At 38.5% G+C, this 20720-nt stretch overlaps 1 non-coding gene across 1 annotated transcript; it reads left to right on the plus strand.

Moving 5' to 3' along the window:
- The first annotated feature begins 13299 nt into the window (after nucleotides 1-13299).
- On the plus strand, nucleotides 13300-13406 carry LOC135146827 (small nucleolar RNA R71). The gene has a single exon (XR_010283924.1). It is a non-coding gene; the product is annotated as a small nucleolar RNA R71 (small nucleolar RNA).
- Nucleotides 13407-20720: the final 7314 nt, after the last annotated feature.

Here is a 20720-nt window from a genome sequence, read left to right on the forward strand (position 1 = left end):
ATGTTCTTGAAATTGCTTCCAAAATCTAGAATTAAAACGAGGGTCTCGATCTGACACAATAGATACTGGAACTCCATGACGAGTAACAATCTCTTTCAAATACATGTGAATCAGCTTGTCCATTGAGAATCTCTCGTTAATTGGCAGAAAATGAGCCGACTTGGTCAACCGATCAATTATTACCCAAATAGCATCATGATTAGATTTCGTCCTTGGCAATCCAACTATAAAGTCCATTGCAATGTGCTCCCACTTCCATTCTGGTATCTCTAACGGCTGTATCAATCCACTTGGCTTCTGATGTTCAGCTTTTACTCTTTGACAAGTGTAGCATTTACTGATCCATTGAGCAATTTCCTTCTTCATGTCTGGCCACCAAAAGTTTTGCTTCAGATCTTGGTACATTTTTGTGCTTCCGGGGTGAATAGAAAACTCTGAATTGTGAGCATCCTTAAAAATCTCATTCTTCAATTCCTCCACATTTGGTATCCAAATTCTTGATGAAAACCTCAAGATTCCTTGGTTGTCTTTCTGGGTGCAGATTTCTTCTCCGGTTAACTCATTCATCTTTTCGTTCATCACTTCTTCTTGGCACTTCTTTATCTTCTCCATCAATTCAGGCTGAAAGGTCATAGTATGAATCATTTCTGTAGGTGCACTAGGAGCTCGAATTTCAATTCCCATCTTCTCAAATTCTTGTGATAGCTCTTGAGCCATGGTCAGCATATTCAACCTTTCTTTGCGACTTAACGCATCTGCTACTACGTTCGCCTTTCCGGGATGATAGTTAATCGTGCAGTCGTAGTCTTTAATCAATTCCAACCATCTTCGCTGCCTCATGTTCAACTCTTTTTGCGTGAAAATGTACTTCAAGCTTTTGTGATCCGTGAATATTTCACACTTCTCGCCATAAAGATAGTGTCTCCAAAGCTTTAAAGCAAACACAATTGCTGCCAATTCCAAGTCATGAGTCGGATATCTTTGTTCGTGTGGCTTGAGTTGTCTTGACGCGTAGGCTATCACTTTCCCGTGTTGCATTAAGACACAACCTAATCCTTTGTACGACGCATCACTGTAGATAACAAAATCTCCTTGATCATCTGGCAAAGCTAGAACTGGAGCGGTGACTAACTTCTGTTTCAACTCTTGAAAGCTCTTTTCACATTTGTCGGTCCATTCAAACTTTTCATTCTTCCGTGTCAATCTTGTCAACGGTACTGCAATCTTCGAGAAATCCTTCACAAACCTTCGATAATATCCGGCCAATCCCATGAAACTTCTCACTTCAGTTGGGGTCTTTGGCCTCTCCCAGTTCATCACAGCTTCTATCTTTGCTGGATCCACTCGAATACCTTCACTTCCAACTATATGCCCTAAAAACTGTACTTCTCGTAGCCAAAATTCACATTTTGAGAACTTTGCATACAACTTCTCCTTCCTTAATGTTTCCAAAGCTATCCTCAGGTGTTCAGCATGTTCCTCTTCAGATTTCGAGTATATGAGAATATCGTCGATGAATACAATAACGAACTTGTCTAAATACTTCTTGAATACACGGTTCATCAAATCCATGAAGGCGGCTGGTGCGTTTGTCAATCCAAATGCCATAACTAGAAACTCGTAATGCCCATACCGAGTTCTAAAAGCGGTCTTTGGAATGTCTTCCGGCTTAATCTTCAATTGATGATATCCCGAACGCAAGTCAATCTTCGAAAAGTAAGTTGCTCCTTTAAGTTGATCAAATAAGTCGTCGATTCGAGGCAAAGGATACCTATTCTTGATTGTCAGCTTGTTCAATTCTCTATAGTCGATGCATAATCTCATGCTTCCGTCCTTTTTCTTCACAAAAAGAACTGGAGCTCCCCACGGGGATACACTCGGCCTTATAACTCCTTTGTCTAACAACTCTTGCAATTGCTTGGCCAACTCCTTCATTTCTGCCGGCGCCATTCGATACGGTTGCTTTGAAACTGGTTCCGTGCCGGGTGCTAAGTCGATAGAAAACTCAATTTGACGGTCGGGAGGCAAACCAGGAAGATCGTCAGGAAATACATCAAGAAATTCATTAACTATCGGAATACTTTCTACGTTCGGCGTCTCTTTAGATCTATCAATCACATGAGCCAAATAACCTTCACAACCTTGCCTTAACAATTTCTTAGCTTCAATTATCGTCAAAAATGTCTTGGTTTGTTTCTGCCCTTTAAACTCTACTTTCTTGCCTTGAGGAGACTTAAGGATTATCTTCTTCTTCTTATAGTCTATTTGAGCACCATTTTCTGCTAACCAATCCATACCTAATATGACGTCAAACTCTCCTAATCGAAAAGGTATAAGGGAAGCAGGAAAACTAAAGCCAGAAATCTCTATAGCACACCGGGGGCAAATACTTCTAACAGATACTTGTTCTTGATTAGCAACAATGATAGATAAGGGTTCAACTAACGGTTCAATTGCACAATTCAACTTGCCAACAAAAGATTCAGATATGAAAGATTTAGTAGCTCCAGAATCAAATAGCACTTTAGCATGGTTGTTGTTGACAGAAAGCGTACCTGCCACAACCTCAGAACTCTGAACGGCATCCTTGATATTCATGTTGAATGTCCTTGCTTGAGCCGGATAAGAGGGATGGAAAACAGGAGTTGCAGACTCAAAAACTTGAGTAGAAGGTAGTTGCAGAATCGGAACAGAAGATGTCATTCCTTGATTGTAAGGGGTAGCTGCCAATTGCATCAACTTGTTGGTTCCAGGAGCTTTACAATCCCTTGACATGTGACCGGTCTTTCTACACTTGAAACATGTAACAGAAGGCTTCGAATTCTGGCACTCGTTTGCATAATGACCCTTCGAGTTGCACTTAAAACAGACAATATCAGCCTTATTACAATTTCCCGTGTGCTTCTTGTTGCAGAACTTGCATTCTGAATTTGCTTGTTGACTCCTTTGACCACTCGGTCCTTGAATCTTCCTCACGTTCCTGTTATCACCTTTCTTGAATCCTCGGGGACCTCCTTGATTCTGAACTCCAAACTTCTTGAAATTCTTTCCACTTTGGCTCCCTTGAGCCGAACCTTCACCTTTACTCACAAACTTTCTCTTCTTGTTATCCTTCTCCTTCTGGTTCTGATCACTTTCTCCTTCAATTACCATTGCCTTCTGGACCACTTCAGCATATGTGGCCAATTCAAAAGCAGCCACTCTGCTTCGTAGCCAAGGCTTCAATCCTTGTTGAAATCTCTTTGCTCTTTTCTCGTCCGTGTCCACATAATCTCCCACGAACCTTGCAAATTCTGTAAACTTCTTTTCATATTCCCCAACAGTCATTCCCTCTTGCCTCAATTCAAAGAACTTCAACTCCATCTGAGTTTGCATATACCTTGGAAAGTACTTGTCTAGAAATATCCTCTTGAATCTATCCCAAGCAATAACCTCACCTTCTTCTAAAGCACGGGCTGACTCCCACCAGTAGTTTGCTTCATCTTTCAGAAAATATGACGCATACTCAACCTTCTTATTATCAGTTACAACAGCCAAGGTGAAAGCCTTCTCCATCTCCTTTAGCCAGGATTGAGCTTCAACAGGGTCTTGAGTTCCTCGGAACTCGGGTGGTTTCACAGCTTGAAAAGATTTGAAAGTAGTAGGTGGTAGTGGTGCTTGTTGTTGTTGCTGGAGTTGTTGTTGGAGTAGTTGTTGTTGTTGAGCAAGGGTAACAGATTGTTGGTGAAGAAGTTGCATAAGCTGAGCCAAGGTTGGTGGTGGTTCTTCGGTATTCTCATTGGTGGTGTTGCGGGTTCTTCGAGGAGGCATGATTCTGAATGTAGACAAGAAAAGCTTATTCACAGTTCAATATATGCATACAAGTTATATCAAAGGGTATATTGGGTACAAAGGTATTATTCAAGAGTTATTCACATGGTAACGGTTTATGGTAGTTATTATGGCATCATGGTATGTGTGTATTATTAGAGTCTAAGGTATCATATTGCAAAGGTATAATTATTCGGTCAAAGTCATATCATGGTATATTGTAAAAGTTTAAACATGATCAGGTTCTAAAGGTTTAACATGGCAATTTCTGTCTAAGCATGGTATATACGTGAAATGACAAAATGAGATAAATAGTCAAAGTGCGAGATTAAACATTAGTTCAAATGATAGGTACGGAACAGTACGAACGGAAATAAAGTGCAAATAAAAGTCTTCCCGAAACAATCCGGGGTACAAGTACGAAATGGAAAGTCAAAGTACGGATAACATGATCATAAAGATAAATAGACTAAGGAATAGTCTAGGGGGATGGTGATGATGCTGGTGAAGCTGATGGACTGGCAACTGGCTCACGGAGACTGCTAATCACACGGCGGAGCTCGTCAGTAATGGCGGTCAAAGTGATACGACTCTCACGCTCGCGGTAGGGTGGAATAGCTGCCAAACGGTCCTCGGCCATGCGAATGATCTCCTCGATCCTAGCAATCAAACGGGGACGGTTGCCCTCATCATCAAAGTCCTCACGGTACAGCTGGTCAATCCGGTGCTGGAGAATCGTGTTCTGGCCCTCGAGTCGGTCGGTAAGCCTCACCATCTGCTCGTAAAGCGGGAACGGAACAGTAGTCGGGAATCCGGGACTAGAAGATGACGATGCCTGCCAACAGTTATATATATATACGCGGTTATAGTCAAAAGGGTGAGAAAACTTAAAAGATTCTAACGCCCCAAGTCCCACATGATCTAAGTTCATCTTAACCTCTAAATCCTATCTTATATTCATTTATCCTATGTTGTTCAGTGACTCAAACCTCGCTCTGATACCAACTGTGAAGGACCCAACTTAAATAATCGACTAAAGCATGCATATCGATAAATATAATTAAACTACAGAGTTATAAAGATTAATCTACAAGTCAAATCCACAATCCCGGAATCACCAGGAATGAGTATGAACAACAACTAAAGTTATTACAACCCAAATAGAAATCCAAATTAAAACTAAGTCATTACTACAAGTTTTAAATCCCAAAAGTTCAAAAGAAAATAACTAGGGAACTACGAGTTCCCAACCTGTCCCATCATACGGCGGAAAGCAATCCCGTTGCCTGAGGTGGATTTACGTGCGGTCTGCTTGAAACGGGCCATTCTCGGGTTTCACTGAAGGGTTATAACAACAACAATATATATGAGCATAACGCTCAGCAAGTGACAGCAATAATAACACAGTTCACAATATGCAATATAATCAAGTGCAAAAGCAACAATAGATATCACAAGGTATAATCACAAGTAAAGGTGCAATGTGGGATATCAATTTATTGGAATTGGAAACACACAGCGCTACGAGCATTGGGGGGTGATCAGCCCACACCAAGCTCCGAACCACATAAAGTGATTCAACCAGGGAGGATCCTCGGCACACATTGGCCATAAACAGACATCAGGCTCCCCGCTACTGATGCTGCAATAATAGACTGGCGCCTCAGTCTTAATAAATTATTATCCAATTCCTTTTAAGGTCATTTCAAATCAAATCATTTTCAAAAGAAGGGGTCTTGATCAAAGACAAGTTGTAAGCAAGGGTGTTTTCAAAATACAAGTGATCTTTCAAAAGTAAAGGATGTTATTAAGATCAGGGTTCCAAATGAGATAATTCAGTTTAATGTGGGGTATCAAGTTCTCTTTATTCATCAAGGGACTATTGGAGTATAATCATGTGGTTGTAAGGTGATATCATAGGAAAAAGGTAATTCAAGTGTTAAGGGTAATATTGGAATCCAAAGTCATGATCATAAGGGGTGACAAGGTAATTCAATCCTAAATAAACAGTAATTCAACGTTCACAGGATATACAGTTGTAAAGCAAGTATAAAGGAAGAGTTTCACTTGCCTGGATAAAGCTTACTGCACTCTTGTATAGATGCTTCTAGGGGTTCCTTGCCTGGCCTCCTACTTGCACCTATAATTAGTAGTATCCTCGTCACTAACTACCCTTTCGCGTATAAATGTATATATACATATATATAAATATATATACATATATATTAAATATACAATTAAACTTAATTAAAACAAGTAACATAATCATCAAGTAATGCACATAACAAGTAAAGCATGGCATTTTGTTACTTAACTTATATCACTTAATAATCTCTAATTATTCCTAAGTCAATTAAGCATTTAATCAAGTAACACATAAGGTCTAAGATCAATACCTCCTAACTATACTCTACTGACCTCAACTTAATCAATTAATAGTAAGGCACACTTGTGCCCCACCTCCCAAGACTTACAAGTGAAGTGCAACCTAAGTGACCCACTAGTATGCTTACCTTGGCAACACTTGGGTGCCTTGGTAAAAGAATGCATCTATACTAAGTGAATTGACTTAAACTAACTTGCACTCCCTAATATGACTTAACACTAACTCATGAACTCAATATGAGGTCAAGGCCTCACTGATGACACACTAAAATGCAATGCACCCTAAGTTGGTACTAGAATGTGACTCCATGTGTGACACTTGTACTCTTTAGTGGAAATGAGGCACCTCCACTTAGGGTATTGACTCCAAACCAATTTCTAAAGGTTGACACAATCTTAAACTAATATTATGAAGTGGTGTGACTCAAAGGTCTTGCCTATATGGGTCCTTAAAAACTAGTGTACCAAAATGACCATTCTGCCTTGGCAGTTTGGCACCTCTTGGGGGTTTTGGCAAAAACAAGTGTTTCCACTATGTGCCTTGGTGAAATTGTGACTCTACTGGATAATTAAGACTTAAATCTAAGTTGTGCACTTGGAATGACACTAAGGCCTTGCTCAGGCCTCCTTGGGCCTCTAAACAAAGTTGGCACAGAGCACCCTGCCCTGCTGTGGGGACTGCCATGAACTTAACAACTTGAGACTCACTAAACTCACTCACTACACCAATACAATGACTCAAATAGCTTCCTAATACTTCCCTAAGCTCATCTAAATCAAGGCCCCATGAGGGCCTCATCATTGACAAGGTGTTAACCACTCAAGGATACAATTAATCCTAAAGTGCCCTGTTCTGGGGTGTACTCTGAAATTTGTGTGTGCATCTATGTAAATGATGGTTTTTATGACTTTTATGGCTACTGGAGACTTGTATACATCAAGTCCCAACTCCAGGAGACTTGGGCCTATGAGGGCCTAAGCATGACACATCTATTTCTCATGGTTTCTAAGGTGCAAAAATCTGCCATGGTGTGTGTGTGTCTCCTTCCACCTTAACACCCTTCAAAACTCCTCAAACCAACAAACCAAGCCACAATCCTATTCTACAATATACATATATCTACTGTCTATCCTCACCCAGCAAGATACCACAATTTATAACCATGAAAAATTCAATGCCGAAGTGAAACAATGAACCAAAAACAGAGCAGAATTTTCAGGGAGCATATATGAGCAAATTTCGAATATATCAACATGGTGTTCACATAATAGCTACTGATTATTACTAGATATCATCATACACACCATAAACTATCATTTTAACACTTAGAACATGGCATGCATTACTCAAAAATCTCATCCAAAACTCAAAGTCATGGCATTTCATTCGGCTTCAACATGCATCACTAGAAACATTTATACAAGCTCTAATTCATGCTATATCATCAAAATAATAGACATGCAAGGACTGAAATCACACCAAAACTTCAGCAAATCATCACACCTTTCGAATATACAAGCAACCAACCTCAAATCATGAATTTCAAAATCATCATCTCACATATATATATGTATACATTCGGCTCCTCATTGGAGTCATTGCCGAATGTGATGATTCAAGTGTGTATTGGCCAAAATGAGGTATGAAACCTTACCAAAAACACATCAAGATCATCATTTAGGAACCTCCAAAATGGTGACTCTAAATCCATAAGGATCAAAGCCCCATTTCGGCTCCAAACATCACATGCAAGTAAGATCTCACCTAGAATTTGAAGTATCAAGCTTGAGTTGTGAAGAACTTGGCTTGCAAAGCTTAAAAATCTCAAAGGAAGTGAAAGAAATGGTGAAGATGGGGGAGGGGTGAGCTTCGGCCGAATGAAGAGAGGGAGAGAAATGAGGGAGAGAAAAGAGAGAGGTGAGAGAAGTGAGTTTGTGTGTTGTGGTTGTATATGATCATGTGAAGTGTGGAAGCATGTGTTAGTTTGTTTTCTAGTGTTTTGACTTGACCAACTAGTGGTAGTGGGGTGTAGAATGACTAGATTATCCTTCTTCCAAGTGTTAGTGTAAAATGCATGCAAGGGTAATGTAGTCTTTTGATAATTAATAAAAGTGTGATTAAAAGAGTATTAAAAGAAAGAGTTTTAATAAATAAAGTACAAATCTATAAATCATGAAATTAATATCACAAATAATATGAGATTTTAGAAGTTTAATAAAATAGTTTTCACAAATTTTGGACAAGAAATGAATTTTAAAAGAAATATTACAAGTAGAGCTCTAATAGTCACATTTCACATAAATATAAAACACGAATATAATACACGTAATATCTCGAGAAGAATATATACAATGAAACGCTATTTTACAAGTTAAAGTTTATCGGCTACTCGCAATTTATCAAATATCACTAAATCGCATATATCTCAACTATTATTTAATCGGGTAACGGCAACGATCACATTTATTAATATAAAGCCAAAACCGTCGCAACTAGTAATATTATTTAATCGCGTAGCGAGAGTTATTCACCAAAAGTCATATAAGTACATTTTAACGACATACAAAAGTCATATAACAATAAACGAATCAAATTCACATAGTTTGGCAATTAAAACACGAAATTTAATATATCACCAAAATGAAATACTGTAATATATATAAGTCAAATATTACAGGCGTTACAATTCTAGCTTCATTAACAACTTAATTAAGACTTATGCCTTTATTCGATTGTAATGGTTGATACCTAATCAGATAACACGAGACTGATATATCGTTACACGCTGACTATTGTTACACGTGCACCATACTGTTTCGCATCCACAATTAAGATAGAAGGTAAACAGACACGAATTATGCTTAGACCCTATATGTCTATAAGATTTGAAAACATAACGGTTGAAGAACAAGTTATCTATCAAGATTACATAGGGCGATGCAAGATGGGTAAAATCACATCACAAGTCATGTTATCGAACATGAACCCTATGCTCGCATGGCAAGTTCAAATCAATATATCCACTGTCGCTTCAATAAAGATTAACAAACAATCTTAGATGTTAGCTACGCATCCAAGACGAATAAGCACAACCAATACGAGGAAATCACACCATCACATATGAATAAGACAAATTAACTGCTGAAATTCATCGATAAATCCGCTAAAATCCCATGACAATGATTAGTTCATAATCGAACAACTCATCATCATGGGTACAAGAGTAAACATGCTAGTAATAAGTCTAAAATAAGATAAAAGTGCGAGAATCAAAGTTGAGAAACAAATCCGGAATGAGCATCCAAAAGTATCGCCTAATTAGAGAAAGACAAAAGAAAACTATGAAACTAGATCTTCTCTGTAGCCGTCACGTCCTCCTTAGAATGTTTCTAGGTTGTGTTTTAGGTTGTCCAAGCCTTCCTTTAAGTTCCACAGCAAACGGGCCTTCAAACGGATTAAAAACGAGCAAAATGGGCTTTTTTTCCCGTCCAAAGTGGGGTGGCCGCCCTACAAAGTGGGGTGGCCGCCCTATTTCAGCAGAATAGTGGGGTGGCCGCCCTACAAAGTGGGGTGGCCACCCTACTTCAGCAGAATAGTGGGGTGGCCGCCCTACTTCAGCAGATTCAAATTTTTGCATTTTGTTGCTTATTTTTCCTTCGCTCTTCGCTTGATTCCCCTTGCTTTCATCCACCATTTGCACTTAGACTTGACCTCGATCCTCCCTCTAGATACCCTACACAAATCAACACAAAAATACATCAAAAACACCACATACTTGAGGCCAAATCATCAATTTAAGTCGAAACAAAGGCGTTCCAAGTGGATGTAAAATCCACTTATCACACCCCAAAACTTAAACCGATGCTTGTCCTCAAGCATAAACACACACAAACACTACTAATGCAATGCATGAATGCAACTAAATGACTATTTCTACTCGAATCATGAAGTGTATCCTTGTTGACATATAATCCTCAGAATAAGCAACCTTCTCGGCACTCATCTCTTTCACATATTAGCCTTGCTCTCTTCCACTACAAGTGTGAAGTGCCTCATGTGTGCTAGCATGCTCTCTAGTGAAACAAGACAAAGACTATCAAACTTCAACAGAGTCCTCCCTATGAGCCGTTTATAAAAATAAGGCTTAAAAACTTCTTTACTAAAGAGTAAACTACAATTTAGGGTCACTAAAGAAATCCTATGCCTCTCCTATTTTTCTACTTTTTTTTCTTTGCTTTTTTCCTTGCTAAGTCTAAGGTTGGGACGCTTCGCAGGGTAAGTGAGTCACGACCGCCATTCGACTTCGCTTATTCTTTTCTCCTTTTTTCTTAAATCAAGTATTTCTCCAGTAATCAAGGGTTGTGAAAAGTCACCTAGAATTTGCTTATTCTAATACATTTGCACTTAATACCAGCACAAGTACATGGGTCGTCCCTTTCACATGACATTGCATATTACCCAATGATCTCAAAGGAGTACCTGATTCTCTTTATTCTTTTTTTTTAATTTTTTTTCTATTTTTTTTAGAGACATATTCATTCCTTAACTCCCCCAAACTTAAGATTTACAAACTCTAAGTTCAAAAAGGGACTAATCCAAACTCTACGCCCGACTCAACGCGAAGACTCAGGCAATAAGCTAGTCTAAGTCTTATCTCTAAAGCATAGGTGTAATACAATTTCCACACAAGTAATTCCAAGTAACAAGGCATCACATTTGATCAAGACTACTAGTCAAGAAATTATGCACATAAACTCATCATAGCAAATTAACTTGGAACACAACTTCAAGATTCATGCAAATGCAACTGTATGAACTACTAACACTTACTAAACAGAAGCATATATCTAAAAAACACGTACTAATATAAAAACTATGAAAACTATATGAAACTATACTAAACTACATGCATCATGCAACCTATATGAACACACACTACTACTACTAATCCTTAGATTACCACCCCCAAACTTAAAATATTCAATGTCCCCATTGAGGGCGATAATAAGGATAGAATGTACCTAGAAGTCGGGAGGATCACCCTCATCGGGTGGAGGATCAAGAGGTCCATACACCATCGCAGCTCCAAACACTGGCCAATCAACTTCAACACCAAAGGCTCGAAAAGCACTCCCAAGAGCCTGAGTCAAATCCTCTACAAAACGGCGATAAATGTCACGCATGTCATCTATGCGCCGTGACAACTTCTAAACTGCACATCACTTAAGAGATCCGGTGGTAGTTTGAGTTCGATATTGGGAGCTTCTTCAATAGATGGTTTAAGATGCTCCTGAAAATTTTTAAGCTATGCTACTCCTTCATCTTCCAAATCAGAACCCCCTTTTAAGATTCTCTCCAAGGTACCTGGACTTAACTTTTGCTCAATCTCAGAAGTTGTTACAACTTCTAAGGGCTCCACCGTAAGGCATTATTCTTCGTCAGTTGGAAATTTCATTGCATTGAACACCTTAAAAGTGACACTTTGATCTTGAACTCTCATTGTAAGCTCTCCTTTTTCCACATCAATCAAAGTTTGGCTTGTAGCTAAAACAGCCTTACCAAGATAATGGGAATCTTCTTATCCTCCTCGAAGTCAAGGATGACAAAATCAGCAGGGAAGATGAGCTTATCCACTTTAACCAAGACATCCTCCACTATACCTCGTGGATAAGTGATGGACCGATTAGCCAGTTGTAATGACATGTTTGTAGGTTTCGGCTCCGGCAGCCCAACTTTTCTTGAAGACAGACAACAACATCAGATTAATGCTAGCTCCCAAATCAAACAAACACTTGTCGAAAGACAATTGCCCAATAGTACACGGGATTGTGAAACTTCTCAGATCGTTCAGCTTCGGAGGCAATTTCTGCTGCAACACCGCACTGCACTCCTCGGTCAAAGCTACTGTCTCCAATTCCTCAAGTTTGAGCTTCCGAGAAAGAATACCTTTGATGAACTTAGCATAGCTCGGCATCTTTTCTAGATCCTCCGCGAAAGGTATGTTGATTTGTAACTTCCTGAAAACCTCTAGAAATTGCGCGAACTGTTTGTCCAGCTTATGCTTCTGAAGTCTTTTCGGAAAAGGGGGAGGTGGATATACTTGCTTGACCCCATTCTCAGATTTCGGACTAGACTTCTCGGCTGATTCCTTGCTTGCCTCCTCGTTGATTTCTTTCTTATCAGCGTCAACAACAGTTTTTCCACTATCAGACTTAAATGAGAGTACGGGTGTTTCATCTCGTTGATCGTTCTCATCCTTATCATGCTCTGTTGCTGAATCTTTATCCTTCGTAACCTTTCCGGACCTCAAGGTGACAGCCTGTACCTGTTCTTTAACCTCTTTCTTTCCATGATTGGCCTCGGTATCACTAGGAAGAGTTCCTTGTGGTCTGTTAATCAACGCGTTAGCAATCTGCCCAATCTGATTTTCTAAAGTCTTGATTGACACCGCTTGGCTTTTAATCATTAGCCTCAATTCTTCCAATTCAGACTTTTCGTTGGAAGACTATCCAGCCACCCCGTGATTTTTTTGCTGGAATCCGGGTGGATGGAATTGCTGCTTCGGTGCAAAATGTTGTTGAAAACTAGAAGGGTTGAGTGGTCTAGCTCCTTGCTGCTGAAACCGTTGTTGCGGTTGTTGCAAGAAATTCTGATTGTTGCTCCAGCTGAAATTCGGATGATTCCGATTATTCGGGTGATAAGTAGCCGGAGCTGGCTGCTGAGATCTCAGAAAATTGCTCACAAACTGAGCTGACTCGCTAGATATGGCACACTGATCAGTGGCATGAGTACCCGCACAAAGTTCACAAACTGAAAGTGGCTGCTGAATTCCCAAATTTGCCAAAGAATCCACCTTCATAGTAAGAGCCTTAAGCTGATTAACTATGGCTGTAGTAGCATCAACATCCAGAATTCTTGCTGCTTTTCCCTGATGAAGACGCTGAGTAGGATTCCGATATTCATTCGAAGCCATCATCTCGATCAACTCATAAGCCTCATCATAGCTCTTAGCCCATAGAGCTCCACCTGATGCTGCATCGAGCATCGGCCTCGATTGAGGTCCCAAGCCATTATAGAAACATTTAATTACCATCCAATCAGGCATCCCATGATGTGGGCACTTTCGAAGCATCTCTTTGTAGCGTTCACAAGCTTCACATAAAGTTTCACCAGATTGCTGAGAGAATTGAGTTATAGCATTCCTGATTACAGCTGTTTTGGCCATAGGGAAGAACTTAATAAGAAATTTCTGAGCTAGATCCTCCCATGTCATAATAGATCCTGCAGGAAGAGAATGCAACCATCCCTTGGCTTTATCCCTCAGAGAAAATGGGAATAGCCTCAATTTGATGGCATCTTCAGTAACACCATTGAACTTGAAAGTGTCGCAGATCTCAATGAAGTCCCGGATGTGCATATTAGGATCCTCTGTCGGAGAACCTCCAAAATGCACTGAGTTCTGAACCATCTGAATAGTGCTCAGTTTGATTTCGAAAGTGATAGCTGCGATTGCAGGCCTAATAATACTCGACTGAATGTCAATAATTTTAGGCTCAGAGAAAGCCTTAAGAGCCTTAGTATCATTCGCCACTGGTGGTTGATTTGCCATTGTAGTACTCACTATCATTTCTGCTTTTGCCAATGCTTCTTTACGGGCCTGAGAACGTGTTCGCATACGCGTCACTCAAGAACCTGAAACACACACAAACGAGATAAAAGTGAGACAAGAATCCAAGTCAATGAACTTTAACGACCACTGATGACAAGCACATAAACTAAATATAACACTGAGTCCCCGGCAGCGGCGCCAAAAACTTGTTCGCACAAAATCACACAAGCGTACGTGGTCACAAGTAATATGGAATCAAATTCAGTTCGTCCCTACAGAGATTGGTGTATTTAAGAATATGCACTTATGCAACAATGTATGATTATTATTCAATGCTCGGACAAATAACAATTAGAGGTTGAACTAATTTAACTAATTCAATTCGAATTACGAAACTAAGAATAATTAAACTAAGAGAATAAAGATTTACTTATGCGAATAAAACATGGGATTATAGCTTCATTAACAACTTAATTCAAAGTTATGCCTTTATTCGATTGTAATGGTTGATACCTAATCAGATAACACGAGACTGATAAACGCTAACTGTCGTTACACGTGCACCATACTGTTTCGCATCCACAATTAAGATAGAAGGTAAACAAACACCAATTATGCCTAGACCCTATATGTCTATAAGATTTGAAAACATAATGGTTGAAGAACAAGTTATCTATCAAGATTACATAGGGCGATGAAAGATGGGTAAAATCACATCACAAGTCATGTTATCGAACACGAAACCTATGCTCGCATGGCAAGTTCTAAATCAATATATCCACTGTCGCTTCAATAAAGATTAACAAACAATCTTAGATGTTAGCTACGCATCCCAGACGAATAAGCACAACCAATACGAGGAAATAACACCATCACATATGAATAAGACAAATTAACTGCTGAAATTCATCGATAAAACCGCTAAAATCCCATGACAATGATTAGTTCATAATCGAACAACTCATCATCATGGGTACAAGAGTAAACATGCTAGTAATAAGTCTAAAACAAGATAAAAGTGCGAGAATCAAAGTTGAGAAACAAATCCATAACGAGCATCCAAAAGTATCGCCTAATTAGAAGAAGACAAAAGAAAACTATGAAACTAGATCGTCTCCGTAGCCGTCACGTCCTCCTTAGAATGTTTCTAGGTTGTGTTTTAGGTTGTCCAAGCCTTCCTTTAAGTTCCACAGCAAACGGGCCTTCAAACGGATAAAAAACGAGTGAAACGGGCTTTTTTCCCGTCCAGAGTGGGGTGGCCGCCCTACTTCAGCAGAATAGTGGGGTGGCCGCCCTACAAAGTGGGGTGGCCGCCCTACTTCAGCAGATTTAAATTTTTGCATTTTGTTGCTTATTTTTCCTTCGCTCTTCGCTTGATTCTGCGGCTTTCATCCACCATTTGCACTTGGACTTGACCTCGATCCTCCCTCTAGATACCCTACACAAATCAACTAGTGATTTTGACTACTGGCGCCATTGTTGAGAGAATTTGAAGCGAGAGTAAAGCACAAGAGGGTTTTGAGAGAGAAAGAGAGAGATAGAGTGTTTACAAATGCAGGTAAGAAATGAAATAAAAGTAAAGGCAAACAATTTATACTCTCAGTAAAAAGTAAATGCAGTTACCGTTTAAAAAGTAGCCAAGCATCACCGATCGATATACACATACATATGTAAGTATATATCGATCGATAATAGATACTTGGTTCCGGCGGTTGATATTTTAATATATCAATGGCTGAGAGATAGAGAAAATTAGCGATTGATATGTTAAAAGAGATAACTACATTTTATCCAGTGATATGTAGTAGACTATCGATTGCTAAATTAGCGATCGATAGGAGTTATTTTGACTTAGACAAAATTTTAACCCATCTGTTACACATCACAGGCTGCATTAAAAACATAAATATTAACTAGAGAAATTTAACATACCAAGTTCACTTACTAATCTTGAGAATGTGGATTCATCAAGTGGCTTGGTGAAAATGTCTGCTAGTTGTTTTTCACTAGGAACAAAGTGAAGCTCAATTGTTCCATTCATCACATGTTCCGTAATGAAGTGATACCCGATGTCAATGTGCTTTGTTCTTGAGTGCTGCACTGGATTCCCAGTTATGGCTATAGCACTTGTGTTGTGAAAGAAAATAGGAATTTTTTTGGAGACTTTTAAACCATAATCTACCAGTTGGTTTTACATCCATAAGATCTGTGCACAACAGCTTCTAGCTGCAATATATTCAGCTTCCGCAGTTGATGTAGAAACTGAATTTTGCTTCTTGCTGAACCAAGAAACCAGCTTATTTCCTAGAAATTGACAGGTGCCAGTTTTGCTTTTTCTGTCAATTCTACACCCTGCATAATCAGCATCTGAAAAACCAATTAAATCAAAGCCATAATCTCTAGGATACCAAATTCCAAGATTCGGAGTACCCTTGAGATATCTGAAAATCCTTTTAATTGCTATCAAATGAGATTCCCTAGGATCAGCTTGGGATCTAGCACAGAGACAAATGGTAAACATTATATCAGGTCTACTTGCTATTAAATACAGAAGTGAGCCAACCATGCCTCTATAACTTGAAATGTCCAGTTTCTTTTCCTTAGTATTCAATTCAAGTTTAGTGGTAGTGGCCATGGGAGTTTTAGCAGTTGAGCAATTTATTAGATCAAACTTTTTCAATAAGTCATAGACATATTTAGTTTGACTAATAAATATACCATCACTAACTTGTTTGACTTACAAACCAAGAAAATATGTTAGTTCTCCCATCATGCTCATTTCATATTTACTTTGCATGAGCTTGGCAAACTTTTTGCAAAGTTTTTCATCTGTATAGCCAAATATTATGTCATCCACATAAATTTGAACAAGTATACTAGAGCCATTAACATTTGTATAAAATAAGGTTTTATCAACAGTACCTCTTGTGAAATGATTCTCAAAAAGAAACTGTGATAGAGTGTCATACTAGGCTCTAGGTGCTTACTTAAGTCCATAGAGAGCTTTCAAAAGAAGATATACAAATTCTGGAAAATTTGGATCTTCAAAACCAGGTGGCTGACAAACATAGACTTCTTCCTCTAGCTCACCATTTAAAAAGGCACTCTTGACATCCATCTGATATACTTTGAAATTGGCATGTGCAGCCTAAGTAAGGAATATTCTTATTGGTTCAAGTCTGGCTACAGGGGCAAATGGTTCATCATAGTCTATTCCTTCCTCTTGAGAATATCTCTTTGCAACCAGTCTTGCCTTGTTTCTTGTCACAATATCATTTTCATCCATCTTGTTTCTGAATACCCATTTTGTACCAACCACAGTTTTGACTTTTGGCCTGGGCACTAACTTCCAAACCTTATTTCTCTCAAACTGATTTAGCTTCTCTTGCATTGCTGAAATCCAGTCAGGATCAAGAAGAGCTTCTTCAACCTTTTTAGGTTCTTCCTGTGATAGAAAACTACTATACAGGCATTCATCCATAGTGGCTCTCCTTGTTTTGACACCAGCAGCTGCATCTCCAATAATGAGCTCAAAGGGGTGAACCCTTGTCCATTTTCTTTGAGGAGGAAGATTTGATCTTGATGAACTGGCTTCATTTGTTAAAATATGATCATTTTGGGAGGCTCTCCCTAAATGTATGTACCTTGAGCTATTAGCAATCGATGGACTAGCCATTGATGAATCATTGGAAGAGGTTTGAGATAAATCAACTGCTGTTTTAGCGATCGATGTGTTAGCATTAGTATTAGCAATTGATGGAATGCTACTTCTAGTATTCACAATTCCATCATCATCATCATCACTATCAAGCTCCTCATTAGTTTCAGATTCATTTTCAAACTGAAGAACATCATGAAAGCCTTCATCTTCAAGACCCTGAATCTTCTTGTCATCAAACATCACATGAATAGATTCCATAACAATGTTTAATCTTGGATTGTAGATTCTGTAGGCATTTCCAGCTGAATATCCAACAAAAATTCCCTCATCTGCCTTTGCTTCAAATTTGCCATGATTTTCACATTGATTTTTCAATACAAAGCACTTGCAACCAAAGACATGCAGGAAATTCAGAGTTGGCTTCTTCCCTTTAAACAATTGATATGGTGTCATTCCTCTTGCTTGATTTATCAAAGAAATATTTTGAGTAAAGCGTGCTGTATTAACAGCTTCAGCCCTAAAGTATGTTGGCAATTTTGATTCTCCAAGCATTGTTCTTGCAGCTTCTATGAGATTTCTGTTCTTTCTTTCAATTACACCATTTTGTTGTGGAGTTCTTGTAGCTGAGAAATCATGATATATCCCATTTTGCTCACAGAAGTCTTTAATCAAGGAATTCTTGAACTCAGATCCATTGTATCTTTTAATCCTTGAGACATTCCTCTTTGGATCAGAATTGTTGTTTATCTTGATGTGATTGATGATGATTTCATCCTAGGAATGAAGAAAATAAATCCATGTAAATCTTGTGAAATAATCTACAATCACAAGACAGTATTTCTTCTTGGATATTGACATAATGTTGACTAGTCCAAATAAATCCATATGTAGAAGTTGTAGAGGTCTATCAATTGAAGAAATCAATTTGCTTTTGAAAGATGACTTTCTTTACTTTCCAATCTGACAAGCATCACACAGGCCATCCTTGGAGAATTCCAATTTTGGCAGTCCTATAACCAAATCTTTTTTCACAATCATTCATGGTTTTAAAATTTAGATGAGACAACTTCTTGTGCCATAGCCAACTGTCATCCACACTAGCTTTGCTAAACAAACATGTGATAGAATCTGAGTTGATAGAATTGAAGTCAGCTAGGTAGACATTCCCTTTCCAATTTCCAGTAAGAACCACTTTGTTATCCTTCTTGTCAGAGATAACGCAGGCTTCAGTTGAGAACCAAACTTGGTGCCCTTTCTCACATAGTTTACTGATGCTAAGCAAATTGTGCTTAAGTCCTTTAACTAATGCAACATTGTCAATGATGACATTTCCTTTTGAAATCAAGCCATATCCCAAAGTAAACCCTTTGCTGTCATCTCCGAAGGTGATATTTGGGCCAGCTCTTTCCTCAAATTTGCTGAGCAGGGTAGAATCTTCAGTCATGTGCCTTGAACGACCACTATCAAGGTACCAAAGATTCTTTCTTCCTCCCTGCACAGATCAAACACATTTTAAGTTGATTATGGTACCCATGCAGTCTTGGGTCCAGATTTGTTAGACACTACTTTTGGTTTAGAAGTATTGTTTTCTTTGGATTTAGAAGGTTTTGAAACAACTTCATCTTCAGAATTATGCTTCTTATAACCTTAGGCAGTACAACAGAATTAGAAGATCCAACATTAGTGGAATCTACAGAGAATTGATTTGCATAAACATGATTCATGTTACCATTTTAAAAAGGCATAGTAGGCATGGGGAGGAATGTTAAATGCATTAAAATGTGGATTAGGCATGAATGACATGTTGGCATATTGGATGGCAGCATTTTGAAACATAGTCATATAAGGCATATTCAACATAGGTCTAGGCATGCAATGATCAGTTATAGCAGTCTTGTAGTTTATAGCAAGATGATTGATACTACCACACTTGGAGCAAGTTTTTCTGATTGCATTTTTATCAGGAGTGTAGCCATTTCTTTTATTGACTCCAACTTTGCCATTCCTAGAGTTTTTCTTCTTTCCATTTTCAATCTCCACACTCTCTTCAACATGACCAACTCCTAATTTCTCAATTCTGTTGGTATTACCAGATTCTTTTCAAAGTTTTTGTTGGTGGGACCAAATTTCTTGTTAAGCTTCTTAAGCTTCTCTTCATCAACTGTTGTTTCTTTCTTTAGTGGATAGCTTTCATCCATTGATAGAGTATTAATCAATGGATGATCACTATCCAATAAGAACTCGGAATCATCTAACAACTTTTTATTTTTCTTCCAGGAATTTTTGGTTGATTCTTCAAGAATTTGAGTAGAGCACATGTTCTCAAAAACATTCTTGGATTCTTTCCATTTATCAATTATCTCTTGCTCCTTTTCCAGTTGCTTCTTGAGGATTTCTTCCCTTTCTAGAACAACCAACAACTCATCCTTGACAATCTCAATAGACTTTAATTTATCCATCAGGATTAATTCAGTCTCAAGTTTTCCATTTCTCTCAGCAAGAAAATCATTAGTCCCTTTAATTCTAACATTTTATTTTGTTATAGATTTTAGAGAAACTCTAAAATTGTAAATTTCATTTGACATATCATCAATGATTTGTTTGCATTCGGACTTAGTAAGATCAGATGTGTTGGTGGTTTTTACCTGTCCATTACTGGTTGAAGTAGAATAAGCTTCATCTCCTATTGCCATCAGTGCTAAATCTAAGTAAGAATAAAACTACTTTGTATAAATTAATTGTAGCAGATCAATTGATAGCATGCTAAGTCAGTATCGATTGATCAGATTCACCTATCAATGGCTGATAAGGTACTGTAACAAAGCTGAAGCATCTTAGCGATCGATACACATAGCATATTAGTGTACTTGTAGATTAGCAATTGATCTATCAATGGATGTATAGATAGGGTGACATAATTGTAAATATTTGAAGTCATGTAATCTGTCCAAGTGAAGTGAAGATCGATCGCTAGTCTCAAAGTATCAATGGCTAATTGAAAGGAGTTCATCAATCGCTATATCAACTCAATCGATAATTCAAGAAGACCGTCAATCGCTATTTTGAAGAAAGCCATCAATCGCTAATTGAAGAGAGTCTATCAATCGCTAATTCAAACATTAGCCATTGACAATTAGGAATTGACTGTTACAAATCAAACAAAGGACAAGGAGCACATGGGTTGATGTGACAGATGCTGCACCAGTTTTGGAAGCTAAGCTCAAAGCTGTTTAGTCAAATATTGAGAATCTCGA

This window comes from Daucus carota, chromosome 5 (genome assembly GCF_001625215.2).
Source record: "Daucus carota subsp. sativus chromosome 5, DH1 v3.0, whole genome shotgun sequence".
Taxonomy (NCBI): domain Eukaryota; kingdom Viridiplantae; phylum Streptophyta; class Magnoliopsida; order Apiales; family Apiaceae; genus Daucus; species Daucus carota.